The sequence below is a fragment of the Nerophis ophidion genome, unplaced genomic scaffold (assembly GCF_033978795.1).
Source record: "Nerophis ophidion isolate RoL-2023_Sa unplaced genomic scaffold, RoL_Noph_v1.0 HiC_scaffold_67, whole genome shotgun sequence".
NCBI lineage: Eukaryota > Metazoa > Chordata > Actinopteri > Syngnathiformes > Syngnathidae > Nerophis > Nerophis ophidion.
Window position 1 is genome coordinate 321,184 of NW_026906989.1, and position 24,352 is coordinate 345,535.

Sequence of the window (24,352 nt, forward strand, 5' to 3'; positions counted from 1 at the left end):
CCTGAGACAACGAAACAGATAAGTGTTGCACCCACACCCTCTTACGACAACACCATATTAACCGCTAACCGCAATGAAGACACGTTTGCTTTTACTGATACATTGCTGCTTGCTAAGGTGCAGGACAGAATTAGGGAATTAGAAGAGTGTGAACAGCCAATGATTGGGACGTATGCTTTTTGTGAGGACTTAGCCTATAAGAAAATGCCGATGATTGTGTGTGATGTGGGTGGAAGGTCATTGACGTTTCTTGTCGATTCTGGAGCGACAAACAGCGTAATTCAAACGAGTGAATTCTCTACAAAATTGAGTGGTAGAACTATGTTTTCCACTAGTGCGAGTGGGCAAACTGTCTAGAAAAGTTTTCAATACCAATTCGTTGTACATGGGCGACGGCTGATTGTACAATGACAACAAAACATTTGTTTTTAATGTCTGATCTTTGTCCAATCAATCTGTTGGGTCGTGATTTAATGTTAAAATGGGGTATCGGAATCACTCCGATGCCAGAAGGCCTCAAAGTGGAGAGGAATGCAAATGGGTCGAATTTTGTCTCATTGGAGGTGAATTGTCCGCTCTATATCTATCAGTGGTGGGTAACGACCACTGCTTTGCAGGATCTAGAGAGCACAATATCACCCTGTTTGAATCCAGTATCTGACAGAATCGAATCTGAAAGCATGTATTGTGTGTCACATGTTCACGAAGGTCCGGACCAAGAATATGAAGCTTCATTCTATCATGGTTTGAATGATAGTTTGTTTATTAATGACGTCTATTTTGATGGATGCAAATGTGCAGTTGCAGTAAAATTAACTCCATCACAAGAAATATTGGATCATGTTGAAAATTCCAGTCCGCACATTCCGATAGCAAAAGCTAAATCTGATAATTGGCGGGATTTAAATCCTTTTATGCATGACTGTTTATTGGCAAAGGATTGGCAACCGTGTGCACGCGGGAAAAAATGTATTCTATTCACAATCAGTTGATGCATATCGGATTAATTATGCGGCAAAAATTCATTTGCTACGTTCGGTGCAATTAGCATCTCCGACTGACGAAAAGTATGACGCACACCTGACTTTGACTGCGGTGACTTCTCCGACTGAGATTTCCTCCTTGTTGGCGCAAGTGGCGAGTTGTTTGTGGGCGAGGAACGACAGGCATGGGCTAATTCTGGTGCTGTTTTCCGGGATGGAGCCGGGTTTGGCCCTGACGCCTGAAGCTTTGTATGAATGTTGTCTGTCCATCTGTGTTGGCCCTGCGATGCGGTGGTGACTTGTCCAGGGTGTACCCCGCCTTCTGCCCGATTGTAGCTGAGATAGGCACCAGCGCCCCCCGCGACCCCGAAGGGAATAAGCGGCAGAAAATGGATGGATGGATGGGAAGCCTTGTCTTCCTAAACGCTTGTTTGATTGTTATGTGAAATTGAGTGATGGGTTGGACCATGTGTCAAAGGGAGGGATGTGTCGAGCAGTACAGCAATTCTGGTTTACTAAGGGCTTTTACGCTTTCACAGAACATCTCTGTAAAAGTTGTTTGATTTGTGCTCAAAATAATCCAGGTAAACTTAGACCATTACCACAAGCAGCACACCCACCGCCTAGTAGGGCTTTTGAGCATGTCATGATGGATTTCATTGAACTTACACCCAGTGAAGGGAAAAAATATTGTCTAGTGATGTGTAAATGGTCCTTAGTGTGTGAATGTGAGTATGAATGTTGTCTGTGTATCTGTGTCGGCCCTGCGATGAGGTGGCGACTTGTCCAGGGTGTACCCCGCCTTCCGCCCGATTGTAGCTGAGATAGGCGTCAGCGCCCCCCGCGACCCCAAAAGGGAATAAGCGGTAGAAAATGGATGGGTGGATGGATGGTTGATATGTTTTCAAAATGTGTAGAAGCCTTCCCAGCGAAACATGCTTCTTCCGCTGCAGTGGCAAAAGCACTTTTAACTGAAATTGTGGCAAAGTGGGGCATTCCGAAGAAGTTATGGAGTGACAATGGTTCACATTTTGTAAATGAGGTGATACAGCAATTGTCTGATTATTTGCAAATTGATTTGAGAACTCATTGCAGCTACCATCCACAATCCGGAGGTGCTGTTGAAAGAGGAAACGGAACAATTCAATTAAAACTTGCCAAATGTTGTGAAGAGACTAAGCTCAGCTGGCCTAAATGTTTGCGGATAGTTGTCATGTACATGCGTATGCGGGTGTGCACGCGTCATAACCTGTCACCTTTTGAGATTCTGTTTGCAGTCCCCCCTAATGTGGGGATAGGACCATCAGGACCGCCAATTGAGACGACCCTCTGTGAACACGGACTGGTAAGGTATTGCATATCTTTAACAAAGTGTTTTGCTAATATTCGAAGGCAAGTCTCTTTGGCGCTTCCGGGGCGAGCGGATCATCCTCTACACACCATTGTGCCGGGCGACTTCGTGCTTATCAAGAACTTCAGACGGAAGAGCTGGAAACAATGAGGCTGGCTCGGCCCGTTCCAAGTTCTCCTCGTCACCCACACTGCAGTGAAAGTGGAAGAACGGCCGACGTGGGTCCACGCTTCGCAATGCAAGGCGATTTCGGGCCCTGTAGCGGTGGCAGCAGAGGAGTGAGGAGCTTTAAAATCGCTTTTGGCTCCTACGGCAGGATCCGCGGCTGCAGAGACGAGGGTTACACACACCTCCCTCGCATCACATCTTTAGAGAAACACTACTAGTTTGCAGACACAGGTGAAGGCGCTGAGGGCCAAAATCACCAGGACAAATGTGTAGCGGACTCACATAATGTCTCAAACTGCTATGTCTGTACATATATGCCTATAGCGGCGTCCAATCCACATGTCACACCTAAGCCTGTAATGGAGGGTTATAGATATTTTCCCAGGATGTGTTATACCTTTTTGCAGCAAATCTGAATGATACGGTTAAAGCGCATACGGGGACACCTTTGTCTTCGCTTGAAGATCCGAAGTTAGATTTTTATGATCTGTGGTCCGATAATGATACGAATGTGCTTTTTGGTCCAGTTTATATTAGGCCGGGTATGAAATGTGCGTGTTATGCGGTATCTTGGAGCCTTAGAGAGCCGCCAGTGCAGATGGGACAAATTCCACTGATGTATTGTTTAAATGTGACTAGTTCATGCACTACATATCACGGTAACACTAGTTTGAACATTTCACAGGCTGCGCAAGGAGGGGGCTGTTCTCCCTATTTTACAGATCAAACTGGCACGCGGCCTCAGGAGGATGTTCTGTGGCTTTGTGGCTTTAACGTTTATGTTAGATTGCCATAGAATTGGATGGGCCGTTGTGCTATGATAACAGCTGCTGACCACTCTTACATTGTGTCAGCTGTTCCGAGTCATAGGGGTAAGCGTGAGTATGCACCCCATGATGCGATTTGGGGTACAAATGTGCCTGCAGATCTTGAACTTTGGACAACAGGAGAAAAGGTGGCATTGTCATTGTTTCCACAGCTGGGCGTGGGGAAACTCATGCTTAGAATGGAGATGCTGAATCATCGGTTTTCAGGTTTTGTAAATTGGACAGTTACTATTACGGAGGCGAGCAGAGTGGAAATGAAGGCGTTACGGGCAGTGACTTTGCAAAATCGTATAGTATTAGACCATTTGGTAGCGAGCGTCGGAGGAGTTTGTGCTCTGCTGAATTCATGGTGCTGTACGTACATTCCAGACAATACTGGAGATGATTCCGTCATTTCGCAGGGTATTCAGAATTTGACTTCTCTGCGAGACGCAATAGGAGAAGATTTTGTGGTGGATCCGTCCTGAGTAGCAAACTGGCGTTCGTGGATAATGCAAATTGGGACGATTATGCTAGTGGTCTTAGCTCTATTGTTTGTCTTGTCAGTTTGTGTGATTCCGCTGATAAGATCACTAATCACGCGTATGATTTCGTTTACGTTCGTTCAGTACACAGCCTTGGGACAAGGTGAGGTAGATTTCAAGGATGGAAATGAAGATCCGTTCTTTGAGATGTTACTTGATTATAATGTTGATTAGGTTGAGTATTTGTGTGGCGTTTTGTAATTTTATTCTTAATCATGTTATTACTTTCTAAGGGTTATTTGGTGTGTGTTTTTTTCGCTAGTTAGTAATGTTGTTGTTTGTAGTTTATTATAGGTAATAAAAGGGAGGATTGTGATAGCAAAATTACTTGTGCTCGTTTTAATTGATGATGTTCTTTAAACGGGTCGCCAAAAGTTGTTTATTAGGCTTAGGAATGTGACGTTCTGCAGGAGACCTCTAATCTGATCAAGCTCTGTCTTCTGTGTCATCCTTCTGGACAAACCACACCCTCTCCCCTTCACAGGACCTTGGGCATTCTTTTACTGGGATGCTGTATGTTAATGAGCAAGGAGGGTGGGACTTCTGAGAATATAATATTGTCATGACATATTCTAAAAGAGTTAGAACAAGCTGGAATGAACGGATGTGTCGTTCTGGTTTGGTCTCACTTTGCAAAGCTTGTTATTATTTGTTTGTTACTCTAATAAATCATTTTAAAGCTATTTGTCACTAAAGGATCGTCTTTAGGAAATTTCCACGACAGCAGAGGCAGCAGAAGTCCACAGGAGGGCGCACGTTCCCTCTTAATAAGTCTGGTCTCTCTCTCTCTCTCTCTCTCTCTCTCTCTCTCTCTCTCTCTCTCTTTGTCTCTCTCTTTCTCTCTCTTGCTCTCTCTCTCTCTCTAAATATATATTTCTATATATATATATATATATATATATATGTATATATATATATATATATATATATATATATATATATATATATATATATATATATAATTTATACACTAAACATGTATTTAATATTTATACACTAAACATGTAAAGGAGGAATTGGAAGTCTGGGAGACTAAATAAGGCTCTCTCTCTCTCTCTCTCTCTCTCTATTTATATTAATATATATATAAATATATATTGAATTTATACGCTAAACATGTATTTAATATTTATACACTAAACAAGTTTTTAATATACATATATTAAACAGTTGTTTAATTAATACTTATACACTAAACATGTAAAGGAGGAATTGGAAGTCTGGGACACTAAATAAGGCACACTTGGAAGTAATGAAGTTCTTTGTGTGTGCAGTTTCGGCAGAAGTCCACAGGAGGGCGCACGTTCCCTCTTCAAAAGTCTGGTGCCCCCTCCCCCCACATAAGTTATGTGTCTAGGTTTATCGCCCAGCCCTATTGGCCATTTTCCTACTTTTTTAACATCAGTCATGTGTCTATCATTATATATATTATATTGTTTTACAGCCCAGCCCTATCGGCCTTTTTTCAAATGACTTTTTTAATTGGTTTCGATTTGATGTATTTTGCAATATATAGTGACATCGTTTAATCGCCCAGCCCTATCGGCTTTTTTCCATTTTTTCTATCTATGTGTCATGCTATTAAATTGATATATCGGTGTCAGCCAGCGATCCTTGGTCCGCTTCCGATGGTGCGGAGGCTTGGAGGCGTGTGTGGACTAATGGAGGGGGTGTTTCCACCAGGCGTGTATGGAGGCCTATTTCATTCAGGGGAGGAGCCAGAAATGATGACGTAAGAAGCCCCGTGACCGCTTCAGGAAGCAGTACAGATTTGCCGGGAAATTCGACAACTTATAAACCGCCCAAGCTCCATCGAAAATGTTGGCTTTTGAGTCTTGTGGTCAGTTGGGAATATGGAGAGAGAATAAAAACAGTTTTTTAAATGCCACTGGAATCAAAGAAGGATGACAAACTGAATCAAAACAACAAACTTGATGTCCATTTCATAAACATTAGATTACTGATTGTTGTTGGTAACGTCAACAAAACTTTGATAGCACAAAGGTTGGTGCGTTGGCCTTTTATTCTACAAGACGTGAGTTCCATTCTTGGCAACGTCAGTTCCCAATTGTGTTTATCAATGGAAAACAATACACTTATTAAAGTAAAGCTTTCTGTATTCATTATTTTCAAGCAGCTACCAGAAATCCATAGCTGGATAAGGGAGAGGTTTTTGAAATAATACAAAAAAGAATCACCTATAACCAAAACTAAAAATGAACTAAATCTCCTCTGTTCTGTACATCATTGTCCAAGTGACATTATATTGTCATCTTCCTCTTTATGCCATTTCCTCAAGGTGACAGAAAAACATGATACAACCTGCCTATCATGTGATTCTACCATGTTGGCAAAATACAAACACACAATATATTGACATATATAACACATAAAACATGGAATTAGAAGTGAACAGTACCCATCCCTACCAGCAAGTGTTGTTGTACTGGAAACTAATTTACAAACACAACTTCATCACACACAATACTCCACTATGGAATTGTTCTTATATTAAAATGAGAAACAAATCCATCTTTGTACAGCAATGGTTTGAAAAAGGCATTTGGTCACTGATGCACTTATTGAATGATAAAAAATATTTCAATATTTGAAGATTTCATTAAGTACGACCTGCAAATAAACAAAATATTACAAAATTTAAAAAAGCTTTCATTCAAAATATTGTAGTTACTGCATCTTTTTTAATTATTTACTATTTATTCTTATTTTCTCTGGAACAAAAAAAAACACATAACTTAAAAGTTTCCATTTTTTCTAAGGCAAAAAAGTTTATCTCAGAAAAAAAGATGGGATTGACCATTTAAAATAATATTTTGGATGTTGTTTTGCAATTGAAGACAACACTTGTTCTTTCTGTGATTGGGAAACACAATAAACAGTTTATTTTAAGAATGTATGCAAAGTAAATCTCTGTGGGATGATGTACAATATTGGCTTTTGTCTGACACTCCAAACTTTGACTGATATTGATGTTGTTTTGAGGATGTTGAAAAAGAAAAAAAACTACATAAAACATGTTTAAAACACAATACTGGATTTATTTGATGTATCCACAAATGTAAATTTGTAAAAACAAAACCATCCTTTCACTTTTATACTGCATAAAGGTCTGGGGACATACATATAAAACAATAGCAACACAATCAAATACAGAGTAATAAATGAAGTGGTCCAGAAGATGTTTCAGATGTGAACCAGTACATATGTATATCATATAAAGGTGATAATCTATGGGATTATTAACAATTACAAATACAATATGTAATACTTCAATATTTCATATGAATCTGAAATTGCATGACGATATCTATCTATATCTATATATCTATATCTATATATATATATATATATATATATATATATATATATACATATATGTATATATATATGTGTGTGTGTGTGTGTGTGTGTGTGTGTGCGCGTGTGTGTGTGTACATACACACAAAATGTTTTTTCCATGTAAAATAAGTCTCGTACTGTTTACTCAAATTGTTCTTTCTTTTTTTTTTAATAAAAGTACACAATGTTGCATATTAAGGCATGTGCTGGACTGAAAATAGCACTAATATAAAATATCTAATCTATAAATGTAGAAGCACATTAAAAATATTGTTACTCAAACAACAATGTCACCAGAGCTGGGTAGTAACGCGTTACATTTACTTGAGTAACTTTTGGGATAAATTGTACTTCTACGAGTAGTTTTTATGCAACATACTTTTACTTTTACTTGAGTATATTTATAGAGAAGAAACGCTACTTTTACTCTGTTCCATTTATCTACATTAAGCTCACTACTCGCTACTTTTTTTTATCGATCTATTAATGTTTGTTTTGTTTAATGACAGAGCTTCAAAGTAGGAACTACACATGCCTGCGTTTCACCAATCACATGCAGTCACTGGTGACGTTGGACCAATCAAACAGAGCCAGGCGGTCACATGACCGTCACACGTTAAACGTTTTGACAAACTTATTGGGGTGTTACCATTTAGTGGTCAATTGTACGGAATATGTACTGTACTGTGCAATCTAATAATACAAGTTTCAATCAATCAATCAAAACTGTAAAGAAAAAAGACACTTTTTATTTCAACCGTACTTTCCGTCAAAAGCCTAAAGACTGATCGCCCAGTTCCTGTCTTCACAATAAAAGCGCCGCTCCATCGCGCCTGCATTAACAAAATAAGAGTCTCCGAAAGCCAGCGCAAACGAGCTAGCAAGCAACGGAGATTGCCGCCAATGTATTTCTTGTAAAGTGTATAAAAACGAATATAGAAGCTGGACAAATAAGATGCCAAAAACCAACGACTTTCATGTGGTATTAGACAGAAAAGAGGAACTTTTTTTTCTCCTCCATTTGAAAACGTGGACGTCTGATTCCAATCAATGCAAGTCATCAGAATCAGGTAATACACCAACTTATATTCTTGTCTTCATGAAAGATAGGAATCTATATGTTAAACATGTATGTATATTCATTAAAACACCTTTAACATGTCAACAAAAACAGCAAAATAAATAAATATAAATTATATACTGTATATATAAATGTATGTGTAAATATATGTGTGTGTATAAATGATGTGTGTGTATGTATGATATGTGTGCGTATGTATATGTATATATGAGGTAGATCACCTCGACTTGATCATTTATTAAGTAATTGATAAACGTTGAAAAACTTATTGGGGTGTTACCATTTAGTGGTCAATTGTACGGAATATGTACTGTACTGTGCAATCTACTAATACAAGTTGTAATCAATCAATCAATCAATCAATCAATCAATCAATCAATCAATCAATCAAATCAATGAATGCCTACTGAGGCTATGGTGCTGTTAAGTTATTGTGGCTCAATGTGCCATTTTTTAATTTTATTTTAATGTACTATTATTTAATATATATTATTGTTTTAGTTGCTTAAGAGATATTCCTGGCTCTGAATTTGCTCATTGCTATTTTTATGTTGTTGTGCATTACTTGTTGCCGTAATCATTAAACAAACAGGTTACTCATCAGTTACTCAGTACTTGAGTAGTTTTTTCACAACATACTTTTTACTTTTACTCAAGTAAATATTTGGGTGACTACTCCTTACTTTTACTTGAGTAATAAATCTCTAAAGTAATAGTACTCTTACTTGAGTAGAATTTCTGGCTACTCTACCCACCTCTACCCGTGAACACACACCTCCGACTATCAGGTACTGTTAAACTCACTAAGACACTAGCAACACAATAGAAAGATAAGGGATTTCCCAGAAATATCCAAGTAAATGTGTTTAAAAACATCTGAATCCGTCCCAATGCAATCGCGTTTTTTTTTTTTTACTTGTTATTTTTTTTCTTGTCCTTAGCTATCAATATCCTCAAACACGAATCTTTCATCCTCGCTCAAACTAATGGGGAAATTGTCGTTTTCTCTGTCCGAATAGCTGTTTTTGTTGGAGCCTCCCATTAAAATCAATGTGAAGATGTGAGGAGCCATCACACGGGTGACGTCATCGTCTGCGACTTCCGGTAAAGGCAGGGCTTTTTTATCAGCACCAAAAGTTGCGAACTTTATCATGGATGTTCTCTACTAAATCCTTTCAGCAAAAATATGGCAATATCGCGAAATGATCAAGTATGACACATCGTTTGAATAAGAAAATCTCATTTCAGTAGGCCTTTAAATATATATATATATGTAGGATTTTATATTTTTATATATTTGTATATATATATATAAAATCCTCCATATTGGCAGCCATAGTGATTCATTTATTCAGCGGAGCAATACATCCTGGATCCGACAAAAAAGTAAACACAAATGCTGTCTTCCTCGCTGATAAAACATGATAGCAACATGCATCTGCTAGCTCAGGATTGCCCCCACTTCTCAGTGTGGCGAGTTGGAGTACTACAAGAGGCACTCTAATACAGTACTTAAATCTGTATTTTGATAATGATAACGATGATGATGATGATGATGATGTATCTGTTCAAGTGAACAAATGGATCCACAAGGGACAACAACACTTTCCACAGACTACACACACACATCATAAACATCAATCTTAGAAGCCCACAACAATATATTTGAAGAAAACTTTAGGAATAAAAGTGATTGATGTGAGGTGAAATAAGTACAAATGCAGCAATAAAAACAAGCAACTCCACTCACGATGGCTCTAAAGTTCAGTGATGTGTTGCTAACTTCAGCCTTTTTCTTCTTTGTTGATGTTTTGCTGTAGTTAACATCCATGATGTAACAATGCTGCTCATCTACCAGAGTCCACGTTTTGATTCATTCATACTTTTAATTGGATAATAACATTAATAAAATGCAATGGAAACAATGTGTGGAAAAAAACAAATGAAAATAATAAAATGTCGCTACATATATAATGTTTAATACATGCACACAACTTAAAAAGTAACTACAGGACAACATACAACCTACTCAGTGACTTAGTGGTTAGAGTGTCCGTCCTGAGATGGGTAGGTCGTGAGTTCAAATCCCGGCCAAGTCATACCAAAGACTCAGCATTAAGGGTTGGAATTGGGGGTTAAATCACCAAAAAATGATTCCCAGGCGCGGCACCGCTGCTGCCCACTGCTCCCCTCAGCTCCCAGGGGGTGATCAAGGGTGATTGGTCAAATGAAGAGAATAATTTCGCCACACCTAGTGTGTGTGTGACAATCATTGCTACTTTAACTTTAGAAGCCTACTGAAATTAGATTTTCTAATTCAAACGGGAATAGCAGGTGCATTTTATGTGTCATAATTGATCATTTCGCGATATTGCCATATTTTTGCTGAAAGTATTTAGTAGAGAACATCCACGATAAAGTAGGCAACTGTTGGTCGCTAATAAAAAAGCCCTGCCTGTACCGGAAGTATGTGCGCGTGACGTCACGAGTTGTAGGACTCCACACATATTCACATTGTTTTTAATGGGAGCCACCAGCAGTAACAACAATTCGGACCGAGAAAGCGACAATTTCCCCATTAATTTGAGCGAGGATGAAAGATTTGTGAATTAGGATATTGATAGTAAAGGACTAGAAGAAAAACAAAAAAAAAACGTGACGGCTCCGGGAGACGGCAGTGTGAGCGTTTCAGATGTAATTAGACACATTTACTAGGATAATTGTGGAAGATCACTTATCTGCTTATTGTTTTAATAGTGTTTTAGTAAGATTGTAAAAACATACCTCGAGGTCGGATGGCTGCGGTGAACACACTGTGTCTCAGAGAGAAGCCGAGGAGCCAAACTCACAGCTGCTGCAGGGCGACAAATAATCCAACGATTTTTCCGGTAAGATATATATCACAATTTCCCCATCCAAAAACATGCTGGTTGACGTAGAGAAAACATGTTCGCTTGACCGCTCTGCTTTCACAACAAACAAAGAAACACCGGCTGTGTCTCGGTGCTAAAGACAGCTGCAATCCACCGCTTTCCACCAACAGCATTCTTCTTTATAATCTCCATTATTAAATGAACAAATTGCAAAAGATTCAGCAACACAGATGTCCAAAATACTTTGTAATTGCGCGATGAAAAGAGACGACTTTTAGCCGTGTTTGGTGCTACGCTAATATGTCCCCTCCAACAGGTGACGTCACGCGTATGCGTCATCATTCCGCGACATTTTTAACAAGTAACTCGAGAGAAATTTAAAGGGTAACATTATCACAATTTCAGAAGGGTTAAAACCAATAAAAAACAGTTCCCAGTGGTTTATTTTATTTTTTGAAGTTTTTTTCAAAATGCTATCCATCATGGATTATCCCGAAAAAAGGCTTTAAGTGCCTGATTTTCGCTATCTGTAAATCCACCCGTCCATTTTCCTGTGACGTCATATAGTGACGCCAATACAAACAAACATGGCGGATAGAACAGCAAGATATAGCAACATTAGCACGGATTCAGACGTGGATTTCAGCAGATTCAACAGATTACGAATGTTTTGAAACGGATGGTTGGAGTGTGGAGGCAGATAGCGAAAACGAAATTGAAGAAGAAACTGAAGTTATTGAGCGAATAGCTATTGAAGCTATTCGGCGATCGCCTTCTAACCAACGATTGCATCTTTTGACCACTGGAGCAACTTAAATCCATCGATTGGTAAGTGTTTGTTTAGCATAACATGTGGGTGGAGGGAAAGGCTGGAGGCAAATATAGCTACAAATGTACATACAGCTAGCCTAAATAGCATGTTAACATCGATTAGGTACCAGTCATGCCGTGACCAAATATGTCTGATTAGCACATAAGTCAATAACATCAACAAAACTCACCTCTGTGATTTCGTAGACTTTATCGTTGGAAATGCATCTGCTTTGAGTGTCGGAGGATATCCACACATCTCTGTGCCATCTGTCGTAGCATCGCCGGTAAAATGTGCAGAACAAACAAGGGACTTTCGCATCTTTTGACAATGGTGCAACTTGAATCCGTCGATTGGTATGTGTTTGTTTGGCATTAAATGTGGGTGGAGGGAAAGGCTGGATGCAAATATAGTTACAAATGAGGCATAACGATGCAATATGTACATACAGCTAGCCTAAATAGCATGTTAGCATCGATTAGCATGCCATGCTAATCGATGCACACGCCACGTAAGTCACCTTGAATCCGTTCCTGACACACACCGACGAGGCATGATGTCTCCAAGGCACGGAAAACATTAGAAAAAACGGAAAATAACAGAGCTGATTTGACTTGTGTGTGTAATGTGTTTGAGAAAATAGCGGATTGCTTCCCGTTGTAACGTCACAGGTGAAAGGTCATTGCTCCGACAGCAAACAATTGAAAGGCGTTTAAATCGCCAAATTCACCCTTTTAGAGTTCCGAAATCCGTTAAAAAAACACATGGTCTTTTTTCTGCAACATCAAGGTATATATTGACTCTTACATAGGCCTGGTGATAATGTTCCCCTTTAAAATTGCAATTCAGTAAACTAAAAAGGCCGTATTGGCATGTGTTGCAATGTTAATATTTCATCATTGATATGTAAAGTCTCAGACTGCGTGGTCGGTAGTAGTGGCTTTCAGTAGGACTTTAAATTTAACAGTAGAAGATGAGAGGCACTACATACAACATCAAATATACATTCATATTAAACATGCTGTGTTTTTAAAGTACATTTAGCACAATCACTAAGTGTTTTTAAATCCCTGCAGCTTCCATGACTGTTACACACTTGTGTTTACTGTCCTGACACTTATGCCGGAACATCTTATCACACACAGTGCATCTAAATGGTTTTTCTCCAGTGTGTTCTCATGTGTGTGGTCATGACAAGATTTGTGGAGAAATGCTTCTTACAAACAGGGCAAGTCAAAGGTTTCTCTCCAGTATGTGTTCTCATGTGTGCGGGCATCTTAGGCTTTGTGGAGAAACTCTTCTTACAAACAGAACAAGTAAAAGGTTTCTCTCCAGTGTGTGTTCTCATGTGTATGGAGATGTCAGGCTTTCTGGAGAAACACTTCTTACAAACAGAACAAGTAAAAGGTTTCTCTCCAGTGTGTGTTCTCATGTGTATGGAGATGTCAGGCTTTCTGGAGAAACACTTCTTACAAACAGAGCAAGTAAAAGGTTTCTCTCCAGTATGTGTTCTCATGTGTGCGGACATGTTAGGCTTTGTGGAGAAAGTCTTCTTACAAACAGAGCAAGTCGAAGGTTTCTCTCCAGTATGTGTTTTCATGTGTGAGGACATGTTAGACTTTGTGGAGAAACTCTTCTTACAAACAGAACAAGTAAAAGGTTTCTCTCCAGTTTGTGTTCTCATGTGTATGGAGATGTCAGGCTTTCTGGAGAAACACTTCTTACAAACAGAGCAAGTAAAAGGTTTCTCTCCAGTATGTGTTCTAATGTGTGTGATCATATGTTGCGTTGTGGAGAAACGCTTCTCACAAACAGAGCAAGTCAAAGGTTTCTCTCCAGTATGTGTTCTCATGTGTGAGGACATGTTAGACTTTCTGGAGAAATTCTTCTTACAAACAGAGCAAGTAAAAGGTTTCTCTCCAGTGTGTGTTCTCATGTGTCTGGTCATGGCAGGCTTAATGGAAAAACTCTTCTTACAAACAGAGCAAGTAAAAGGTTTCTCTCCAGTATGTATTCTCTTGTGTCTTGTAAAATCAGTCTTTCTTTTAAATGATTTCCCACATTGAGAGCAGTCCAAGTGTTTGTTGTTAGTGTGATGTCTCGTATCACCTTTAGAGTCATTTTTACTCTCCAAAGGTTTTTGGATGTGGTCACTGTGATCAGAAGAGTGTGACATCATGTGGTCCATGTCTGAGAGTGGAGCAAAGATGCTGTCTGGTTCTGACTTTATATCTTCACAATGCTCTCCATCAGCTTCTGTGATGTGTTGACATACAAGCTCCGCCCCTCTGTTCTCCTCACTTTGACTGTGATGAAGCTGTAAGGACTGAGCTTCATCTTCATCATTAGCCTCCTCCACCCTTTGAAGCTGCTTCCACAGTTCCTCCTCTTCCTCTTTAATGTGGGAGGGGTCCTGTAGCTCCTTCTGTCCCACACTGGAGCTCCACTCCTGCTGCTTGGAGGGAATCTCTTCATGACTCTCTGCTGACACCTGCTGGACGTCTGCAGAACATAAAACACAAATGAGGTGTTACTGTATAGAAGTTTGCAGTATTCAAACTATTCACATGTGAGCTAGGCCAAACAGACAGTGATGGGCAAGCGACCTGGAAAATGTAGTAAGCTAAGCTACAAGTTACTCTCCATTAAATGTAGCTAAGCTATCCTCAGAGAATTGTAGCAAGCTACACTACACGTTGCACTGCAAAAGCAGCGTAAAAATACCCATCATCTCAAACAGGTAAATTCCCAAACAAAATGAAAATAGCTAAAATTGCACCAATTTATCAGACTGGAGACAAACACCAATTTACAAATTATAGACCTGTTTCTTTACTTCCACAATTTTGTAAAATCATTGAAAAACTGTCGGATTAGAGAGTTTTACAAACAAACATAAAATATTAGATGAGAACCAATATGGATACAGAGCTAATATTTCAACTTCGATGGCTGTAATAGAAATGACAGAAGAAATGACCAATGCAATAGATAGTAAAAAAAAAATAAGCAGCAGCAGTGTTTATTGATCCAACTAAAGCATTTGACACTATTAATCACAATATTTTAATCAAAAAATTATACTGGTATGGCATCAGAGGGTTGGTCTTAAACTGGATTCGAAGATATTTAACCAACAGGAAACAATACGTGAAGCTAGACGAACACACTTCTACAACACTAAATATATCCTGTGGTGTACCTAAGGCAGGGGTGCCCACACTTTTTCTGCAGGCGAGCTACTTTTCAATTGACCAACTCGAGGGGATCTACCTCATTTATATATATCATTTATATTTATTTATTTATGAAAGAGACATTTTTGTAAACAAGTTAAATGTGTTTAATGATAATACAAGCATGTGTAACACATATAGATGTCTTTCTTTCACCAAGACAAGAATATAAGTTGGTGTATTACCTGATTCTGATGACTTGCATTGATTGGAATCAGACAGTAATGATGATAACGCCCACATTTTCAAATGGAGGAGAAAAAAAGTTGTCCTTTCTGTACAATACCACATGAAAGTGATTGGTTTTTGGCATCTAATTCATCCAGCTTCCATACACTTTACAAAAAAAACATTGGCGGCAAATTCCGTAGCTTGCTTGATTGACATTCACGGCACCCGAGGGTCTTGTGAGATGACGCTGGCTGCTGCCAGTTCATTATTATGAAAAAATGACAGAGAGGAAGGCGAGAAACACTTTTTATTTCAACAGACTTTCGCGCCGTCCCTTCCGTCAAAACTCTAAAGGCCGACTGCACATTTCCTATCTTCACAATAAAAGCCCTGCTTCATGCTGCCTGCGCTAACTAAATAAGAGTCTCGGAAAGCTGGCGTGCACAAGTGATGTGCACGCCAGCTTTCTGAGGGATCGCTTGTGCACGCCAGTTTTCCGAGACTATTATTTAGTTAGCGCAGGCAGCATGAAGCAGGGCTTTTATTGTGAAGATAGGAAATGTGCAGTCGGCCTTTAGAGTTTTGACGGAAGGGACGGCGCGAGAGTCTGTTGAAATAAAAAGTGTTTGTCACCTTCCTCTCGGTCATATTTTCATAATAATGATCTTGCAGCAGCCAGCGTCATCTCACAAGACCCTCCGGTACCGTGAATGTCATTTAAGTGACGTCTTGGTGAAGATTGATGATCACTCATTTTTAGGTCTATTTTTTTTAAAAGCCTGGCTGGAGATCGACTGACACACCCCCCGCGGTCGACTGGTAGCTCGCGATTGACGTAATGGCCACCCCTGACCTAAGGGATCAAAACTAGGACCAACATGGTTCAAGCTTTATATAAATGACATTTTTAAAGTTATAAAATATTTAAAATTTGTATTATTTGCGGATGATACAACAGTGTTTTGTTCAGGAGAGAACACACAGAAGATAATACAAATAATAACAGAAGAAATGAACAAATTAAAAAGATGGTTTGACAAAAACAGACTATCTTTGAATTTCGGTAAAACTAAAATAATGCTATTTGGTAAAAGTAGAAAAGAAGTGTCAAACACAAATACAAATAGACGGAATAGAAATTGAAAGAGTAAATGAAACCAAATTTCTAGGTATAATGATTGATGATAAAATGAACTGGAAATCTCATGTAAAAAATTTACAACATAAAGCAGCAAGAAACACGGCAATAATGAATGAAGCAAAACATGTTCTGGCCCAAAAATCACTTCATATTCTCTACTGCTCACTAGTGTTACATATCTGAGTTATTGTGTAGAAAAATGGGTAAATAATTACAAAAGTACACTTCATTCATTAACTGTGTTACAAAAAAGATCAGTTAGAATAATACATCATGTTGGATTCAAACAATTTATTTATTGAATCAAAAATACTGAAATTCCACAACATAGTGAATTTGCAAACAACTAAAATTATACACAAACCAAACTATAACCTGCTAGCCAGGAATATACAACAATTTTTCTCAAAAAAAAGAGGAGAAATATAATCTTAGAGAAAAATGTAATTTAAAACATTTGTATGCACGTACAACACTTAAGACCTTAAGCACATCAGTATGTAGAATTAAATGATGGAATGCATTAAGCAAAGCAATCAAACAATGTACTAATATCATCCACTTCAAGAAACTCTTCAAACTTCAAGTCTTTACAAAGTAGAAAGAAGAAGAACCGTGATAATAAACATTCTGAATGTATTTCATCCATCCATTCATTTTCTAGATGTTCTTACTCATCTCACCATATGAAATGTAACTTACTTCACTGAGAATTATTTATTTATTTTTATTGTGATTACTTATGGAGTATATTGTCAATAAATTAAGAACTGGAAGTGAACAAAAGTTTTAGCAACTGTTATGTAAAAGAATCAATCATCAATCAATCAATGTTTATTTATATAGCCCCAAATCACAAATGTCTCAAAGGACTGCACAAATCATTACGACTACAACATCCTCGGAAGAACCCACAAAAGGGCAAGGAAAACTCACACCCAGTAGGCAGGGAGAATTCACATCCAGTGGGACGCCAGTGACAATGCTGACTATGAGAAACCTTGGAGAGGACCTCAGATGTGGGTAACCCCCCCCCCCCTCTAGGGGACCGAAAGCAATGGATGTCGAGCGGGTCTAACATGATACTGTGAAAGTTCAATCCATAGTGGCTCCAACACAGCCGCGAGAGTTCAGTTCAAGCGGATCCAAGACAGCAGCGAGAGTCCAGTCCACAGGAAACCATCCCAAGCGGAGGCGGATCAGCAGCGTAGAGATGTCCCCAACCGATACAGGCGAGCGGTCCATCCTGGGTCCCGACGAGCGGTCCATGCTGGGTCTCGACTCTGGACAGCCAGTACTTCATCCATGGTCATCGGACCGGACCCCCTCCACAAGGGAGGGGGGGGACATAGGAGAAAGAAAAGAAGCGGCAGATCAGCCGGTCTAAAAAGGAGGTCTATTTAAAGGCTAGAGTATACAGATGAGTTTTAAGGTGAGACTTAAATGCTTCTACTGAGGTGGCATCGCGAACTGTTACCGGGAGGGCATTCCAGAGTACTGGAGCCCAAACGGAAAACGCTCTATAGCCCGCAGACATTTTTGGGCTCTAGGAATCACTAATAAGCCGGAGTCTTTTGAAGGCAGATTTCTTGCCGGGACATATGGTACAATACAATCGGCAAGATAGGCTGGAGCTAGACCGTGTAGTATTTTATACGTAAGTAGTAAAACCTTAAAGTCACATCTTAAGTGCACAGGAAGCCAGTGCAGGTGAGCCAGTATAGGTATATATGTATGTATATATGTATATAAAGGTATATACAGTACAGGTATATATGTATGTATATATGTATATAAAGGTATATACAGTATAGGTATATATGTATGTATATATGTATATAAAGGTATATACAGTATAGGTATATATGTATGTATATATGTATATAAAGGTATATACAGTATAGGTATATATATATGTATATAAAGGTATATACAGTATAGGTATATATGTATGTATATATGTATATAAAGGTATATACAGTACAGGCGTAATATGATCAAACTTTCTTGTTCTTGTCAAAAGTCTAGCAGCCGCATTTTGTACCAACTGTAATCTTTTAATGCTAGACATGGGGAGACCCGAAAATAATACGTTACAGTAATCGAGACGAGACATAACAAACGCATGGATAATGATCTCGGCGTCTTTAGTGGACAAAATGGAGCGAATTTTAGCAATATTACGGAGATGAAAGAAGGCCGTTTTAGTAACGCTTTTAATGTGTGCCTCAAAGGAGAGAGTTGGGTCGAAGATAATACCCAGATTCTTTACCGAGTCACCTTGTTTTATTATTTGGTTGTCAAATGTTAAAGTTGTATTATTAAATAGAGGTCGGTGTCTAGCAGGACCGATAATCAGCATTTCCGTTTTTTTGGCGTTGAGTTGCAAAAAGTTAGCGGACATCCATTGTTTAATTTCATTAAGACACGCCTCCAGCTGACTACAATCCGGCGTGTTGGTCAGCTTTAGGGGCATGTAGCTGCTGAAGAGTACAGGGCCAAGGACCGAACCCTGGGGAACTCCACACGTTACCTTAACATAGTCCGAGGTCACATTGTTATGGGAGACGCACTGCATCCTATCAGTAAGATAAGAGTTAAACCAAGACAGGGCTGAGTCTGACATACCAATTTGTGTTTTGATACGCTCTAATAAAATATTATGATCGACGGTATCGAAAGCAGCGCTAAGATCGAGGAGCAGCAACATAGATGACGCATCAGAATCCATCGTTAGCAATAGATCATTAGTCAATTTTGCGAGGGCTGTCTCAGTCGAGTGATTTGCCGTGAAAGGTTTCACATAGATTTTTAAAAGCTAAGTGTTCATTTAGCTGCTCTGCAACAATTTTTTCGAGGATTTTCGAAATAAAGGGAAGGTGAGACACCGGTCGGTAGTTTACCATGAGGTCAGGATTGAGGTTAGGTCTTTTAAGGAGAGGATGAATAACCGCTTTTTTGAATGCTAGGGGAACAGTGCCCGAGGAAAGTGATAAGTTTATAATATTTAGCACTGATGGACCTAATAATACAAAAAGCTCCTTGATAAGTTTCCCAGGAAGTGGGTCAAGTAAACATGTTGTTTGTTTTATTCCATTTACATGTTGTAACAATTCTTCTAGTGTTATTTCATCAAAACGAGAGAAACTATTTTGGATATTTGCAGTATCCGCCGTATATACAGTCGTGTCAGTGTTACTATAACCCCGTTGTAGCTGAGACGCATTGTCTTTAATCTCCTTTCTAATAAGTTCAATTTTCTTATTAAAGAACTTCATAAAGTCATCTGCCGAATGGGTGGAGCTACTGGAAGGAGTCCCTTGTTGGGTTAGCGATGCTACTGTACTAAACAAAAATTTTGGATCGTTTTTATTAATGCGGATGAGATTTGAGTAATAATTAGTTTTAGCTAAGGTAAGCATGCGTTTATAAGTTATTAAACCATCACTCCATGCTTGATGGTGCACCTCAAGTTTAGTCGTGCGCCATTTGCGTTCCAGCTTTCTACATAATAATTTCTGAGCTCTAGTTTCTTCAGTAAACCATGGCGTACGCCTTTTTGGAGCCTTTTTTAACTTCAGCGGTGCTATGTTATCAATGGTTTCGCGCAGGGCGTTGTTAAAGTTGTTAGTGAGGTTATCAATAGAGCCCACATACTTTGGGAACGGTGCCATTACCGAGGGCAGTAGGTCAGCAAGAGTCGTCGTTGTGGCAGCATTAATGTTGCGGCTGCTATAGCAGTTTTTATTATTATTAGCTTGCCGAACATGAGTCTGAACTTCGAATTTTATAAGGTAATGATCGGACATTACTTTAGTATACGGGAGTATCATAACTTTGGAAATGGTGATACCTCTGACAAGCACTAGGTCTATCGTATTACCGCTGCGATGCGTCGGTTCATTTATTATTTGTGTAAGACCACAGCTATCAATTATAGTCTGGAGCGCCACGCACGGTGGGTCCAATGGGGTATTCATATGGATATTAAAGTCCCCCATTATATTTATATTATCGGCGTGTGTCACTAAATCAGCAACAAACTCTGAGAATTCACTAATAAAGTCCGAATAGGGCCCTGGGGGGCGGTAGATAACGGCCAGGCAGAGAGGCAGAGGTGTGGCAGACTTCATAGAAAGCAAATCAAACGATTTATATTTATTATTTAATTTAGGACTAAAGTTAAAGTTTTCGTTGTATATTAGTGCGACCCCCCGACCCCTTTTAAGGGGACGGGCAATATGCGCATTCGTATAGTTAGGTACACTCTGAGAGTTCAGAGTGTACCAAACAAAACAGGAAACGTCCTGACCTCAATTTTGTGTACAAGGCCTCATTTCTGAGAGTACAGAGTGGACCAAACAAAACAGGAAACGTCCTGACCTCAATTTGACTCAGTGTGCCAAACACTGCACATACAGGAAACAGATACTTGAGCAACAACGAGCATAACAGGAAACCAAGAGTAGTTCAGCATAATTATTCCTAGACACGAGACACATAGCAACAGACGTCAGTCAGTAGACTGACCAATCAGATAACTACTGGCACAGTGTATATAAGCTGCTGTACAACAAACTCTCAGACAGATCGCTTTGGGTTTTACTGGTACTACTGTTCAAGTGTACTATACGATCTCCACTCTCTGCAGACTGCGTTCAATAAAATACTTCTACTTGACTCAACTCCTGCCTCCTCAAATTGTGTTCCTGCTCCCGGCCCGGGTGAGACGGCACAAAAAGTGTCTCTCAACATGACGAAGCCCCAACAAGTTTTACTCTAACAAGAGGAAGGCGTGCTTAGGCAAGATTTGTTTTGTTTCACATTTTTCCTCACCCACTTTGTTCTGATTGAATGTCCCGAGTATACCAACAGATACAACTACCAGTTGTATATTCACAATAATAAAAAAGAAAAAAAATGCATGTTCCAGTTAGTAGATATTTATTTTAAATGCAAAAAAACACTCCCGAAGAAATTGCACTGAATTTTGTTTCAGTTCAATTAACAAAATACAACGAGCTAGCCAGGAGTTGAACCTAGAATTTTCTGATCCGTAGTCAGACATGTTATCCATTGCACCACTAGCTCCGTGCCCTGTAATTTCGTACAGGTTGTATATTGTAAACATCTTAGGCCAAAGGAACACACAGTTTACATGAGGCTTACTACCAAAACAGGGCTTTACTGACTGCTTATGTTGGACTTTAAAATCTAGTGACCTTCTATTTGTTGCAGCCTGGGCCTTCACCAGCTCTACCTGTTGCAGCTAACCTCCACTAAAAATTAAAACAAAATGCTTCTGGCAAAACTCTAGGGAGCATCCAAGTTAAATCCAGCTCAGAGTTGGCAATTTTGGGAGAGGAGCTTCTTTTTTGGTCAAAACCTTCTTTGTTGATGACGATGTAAAACTGGTTTATCTGTCAAAAAATGAGCTTTGGGTTCAAGCACTTGGGGAGTTTGAACTTTGACAGTTCCCAGCTTGTCACTGAACATGCTGACTAATTCACTTTCACCTGAGATTGCCAATATGGATGTTATCTCAGATGTTGGACATATCAGTGTTGACAAGGTCCTGGGTAGCTCAGTCGGCAGAGCATCAGACTTTTAATCTGAGGGTCCAGGGTTCAAGTCCCTGTTTAAGTGGCTGATGCTGACCACCATACATTTCTCAAAAAATGTCCCTTTGCCCCCCTGCAGCAGTCCTTCGAATCTATATTTAATTTAAATAGTTTTCAAAAATTATTGTTTTTTCTCAATTTAATTTGAAAAACTGATATTCAAAAACATCCCTCACATCCACTTTAGTTCAGGTGGGAGAGCGTTAGTGTGATCATCTGAAGGTTTAACCACAATACCTTAAACACAAAATGTTAGACAGTGTATCTGTATGAAAAAGTTGTGGTTAATATTTTGCTGTAGGTGTGTTAGATGCACCTTCACCTCACACTGAGCTCAGCTTTATTACTCTCAGTTTCAAGTTATACAGTCCAAGACAAACCCCTAAGGCAACAAATTTGTGTTTGAAACAGCCCGATGGAAGGCTCAGTCAAAGACCGTTAAACCACGTAACGCTTGTCCAAATTAAAAATGGAGGAAATGTTTGTAACAACTGATACTCGGAGTCCACCAGCAAGGCTGGCAGGCCAGGTAGACCATTTCAGTATTGTAAGAGCCACAGGAGGCTTTTTAACAATAGCTACCATTTTAGAAGCACACATATTTATGCTGAAACCCAGGATCGATCCACGGAGCATTGGATCTTCAGTCTGATGCTCTCCCAACTGAGCTATTTCAGCTATACAACACCTTCTTGGGTTTACTTATTCGTGACTTTTGAGGGGTGGAAGGAGGTCTTTCCAAGGGGTCTCAAAGCCTAGTATTGGTCAGCAGAACAGGTACTTGAATCCCGGAAGCTCAAAAAGAATGTCTTACGCTCCATGACTGAGCATTTCAGGCTCTCTAAAAAATGCACCAAAATGCTTCTGAAGAATGTTTTACTACCGAGAATGTTATGATTATTGCAAACATTTGGCAGATTTTTCAGAAATTTTCAAAAGTTCTTAGCAGGCTAATAAATAAGTCTTCAAGTATAGATGAAAAATGCTGAAAAGAAAAGCAGTTTAAGCGTCATGACCCGGAATTGAACCAGGGTTGCTGTGACCACAACACAGAGTACTAACCACTATACCATCACGGCTGTTCCTACTCCTCTTGATTGATAATGTGTTTGCTCTCCTGATGTCTAATGTTAAACCATCTGCTCAAGCCACATTCTGTTTGAACGACATCATGGAAGAGAATCTCAATCAGTGTGCTAATACTTGATGTTCTGGGGAAATATTTAGGTTTTACTCCATTGTGGTGTAAAGAACAACTGCTAAGATGTAAAATAGTCACATTTATATTGTTGTGCTCACCTTTTTCCTCACCCACTTTATTCTGATTGAATGCCCCGAGTATAAGAACAGATACAAATACCAGTTATACATTCACAATAATAAAGAGAAAAACAACAAATTTTTCAGTTTGTAGATTTAGAAAAGCCAAAGCAAAGTAAACTCCCTCCAAAAATCACACAGAATATTGTTTCAGTTGAGTTAACAAACAACAGCACGCTGGCCAGGAGTTGAACCTAGAATCTTCTAGTCCGTAGTGAGACACATAATCCATTGCATCACTATCCCTACAGAAAGAAACATCTTACTGTAGGACAGGTTGTGTTTCGTAAATATCTTACGCCAAAACAACACACAGTTTACATCCTCAGGATGTAAGACATTATTTGGATTCTTATTTGAACCACGTCACACAGAAATGTAATGTATGAATGAGTGAGAATGAGGGAGGGACAGTTTTTGGGTTGGTGCACTAATTGTAAGTATATCTTGTGTTGTTTGTATTGATTTAATTTAAAAAAAAGAAGCATAACGGGTGATCCTTCGAGCCGGATTTGAACCAGCGACCTAAGGATTTCAGCATGAGCAACTACAGTCCTCCGCTCTACCAACTGAGCTATCGAAGGTTAGGATCAAACAATACTAATTCTGATTTTTGAGTCACATTATTATCAAGCAATTAATCAATCAAAGTTGACTTCTATAGCCCTAAATCACAAGTGTCTCAAAGGGCTGCACAAGCCACAATGACATCCTCGGCTCAGATCCCACATCAGGGCAAGAACAAACTCAACCCAATGGGATGACAATGAGAAACCTTGTAGAGCAGTGGTCCCCAACCACCGGGCCGCGGCCACAGAATAAATTTTTATTTATTTATTTTTTAATCACAGTCAGTTTTTTACTGCATGCCACTGGTAAGCGCAC

General features: G+C 39.2%; 1 protein-coding gene and 2 non-coding genes across 4 annotated transcripts in view; 2 read left to right on the top strand and 1 right to left on the bottom strand.

Annotated features, from left to right (window-relative positions):
- LOC133547135 (gastrula zinc finger protein XlCGF57.1-like) overlaps positions 1-24,352 on the top strand; it is a 176,620-nt gene that overhangs the window by 111,344 nt on the left and 40,924 nt on the right. The gene's annotated exons all lie outside the window — the stretch shown is intronic.
- Positions 22,100-22,172, top strand: trnak-uuu (transfer RNA lysine (anticodon UUU)). Its single transcript has one exon. It is a non-coding gene; the product is annotated as a tRNA-Lys (tRNA).
- trnay-gua (transfer RNA tyrosine (anticodon GUA)) lies at positions 23,965-24,051 on the bottom strand. The gene is given in 2 exon segments: positions 23,965-24,000; positions 24,015-24,051. It is a non-coding gene; the product is annotated as a tRNA-Tyr (tRNA).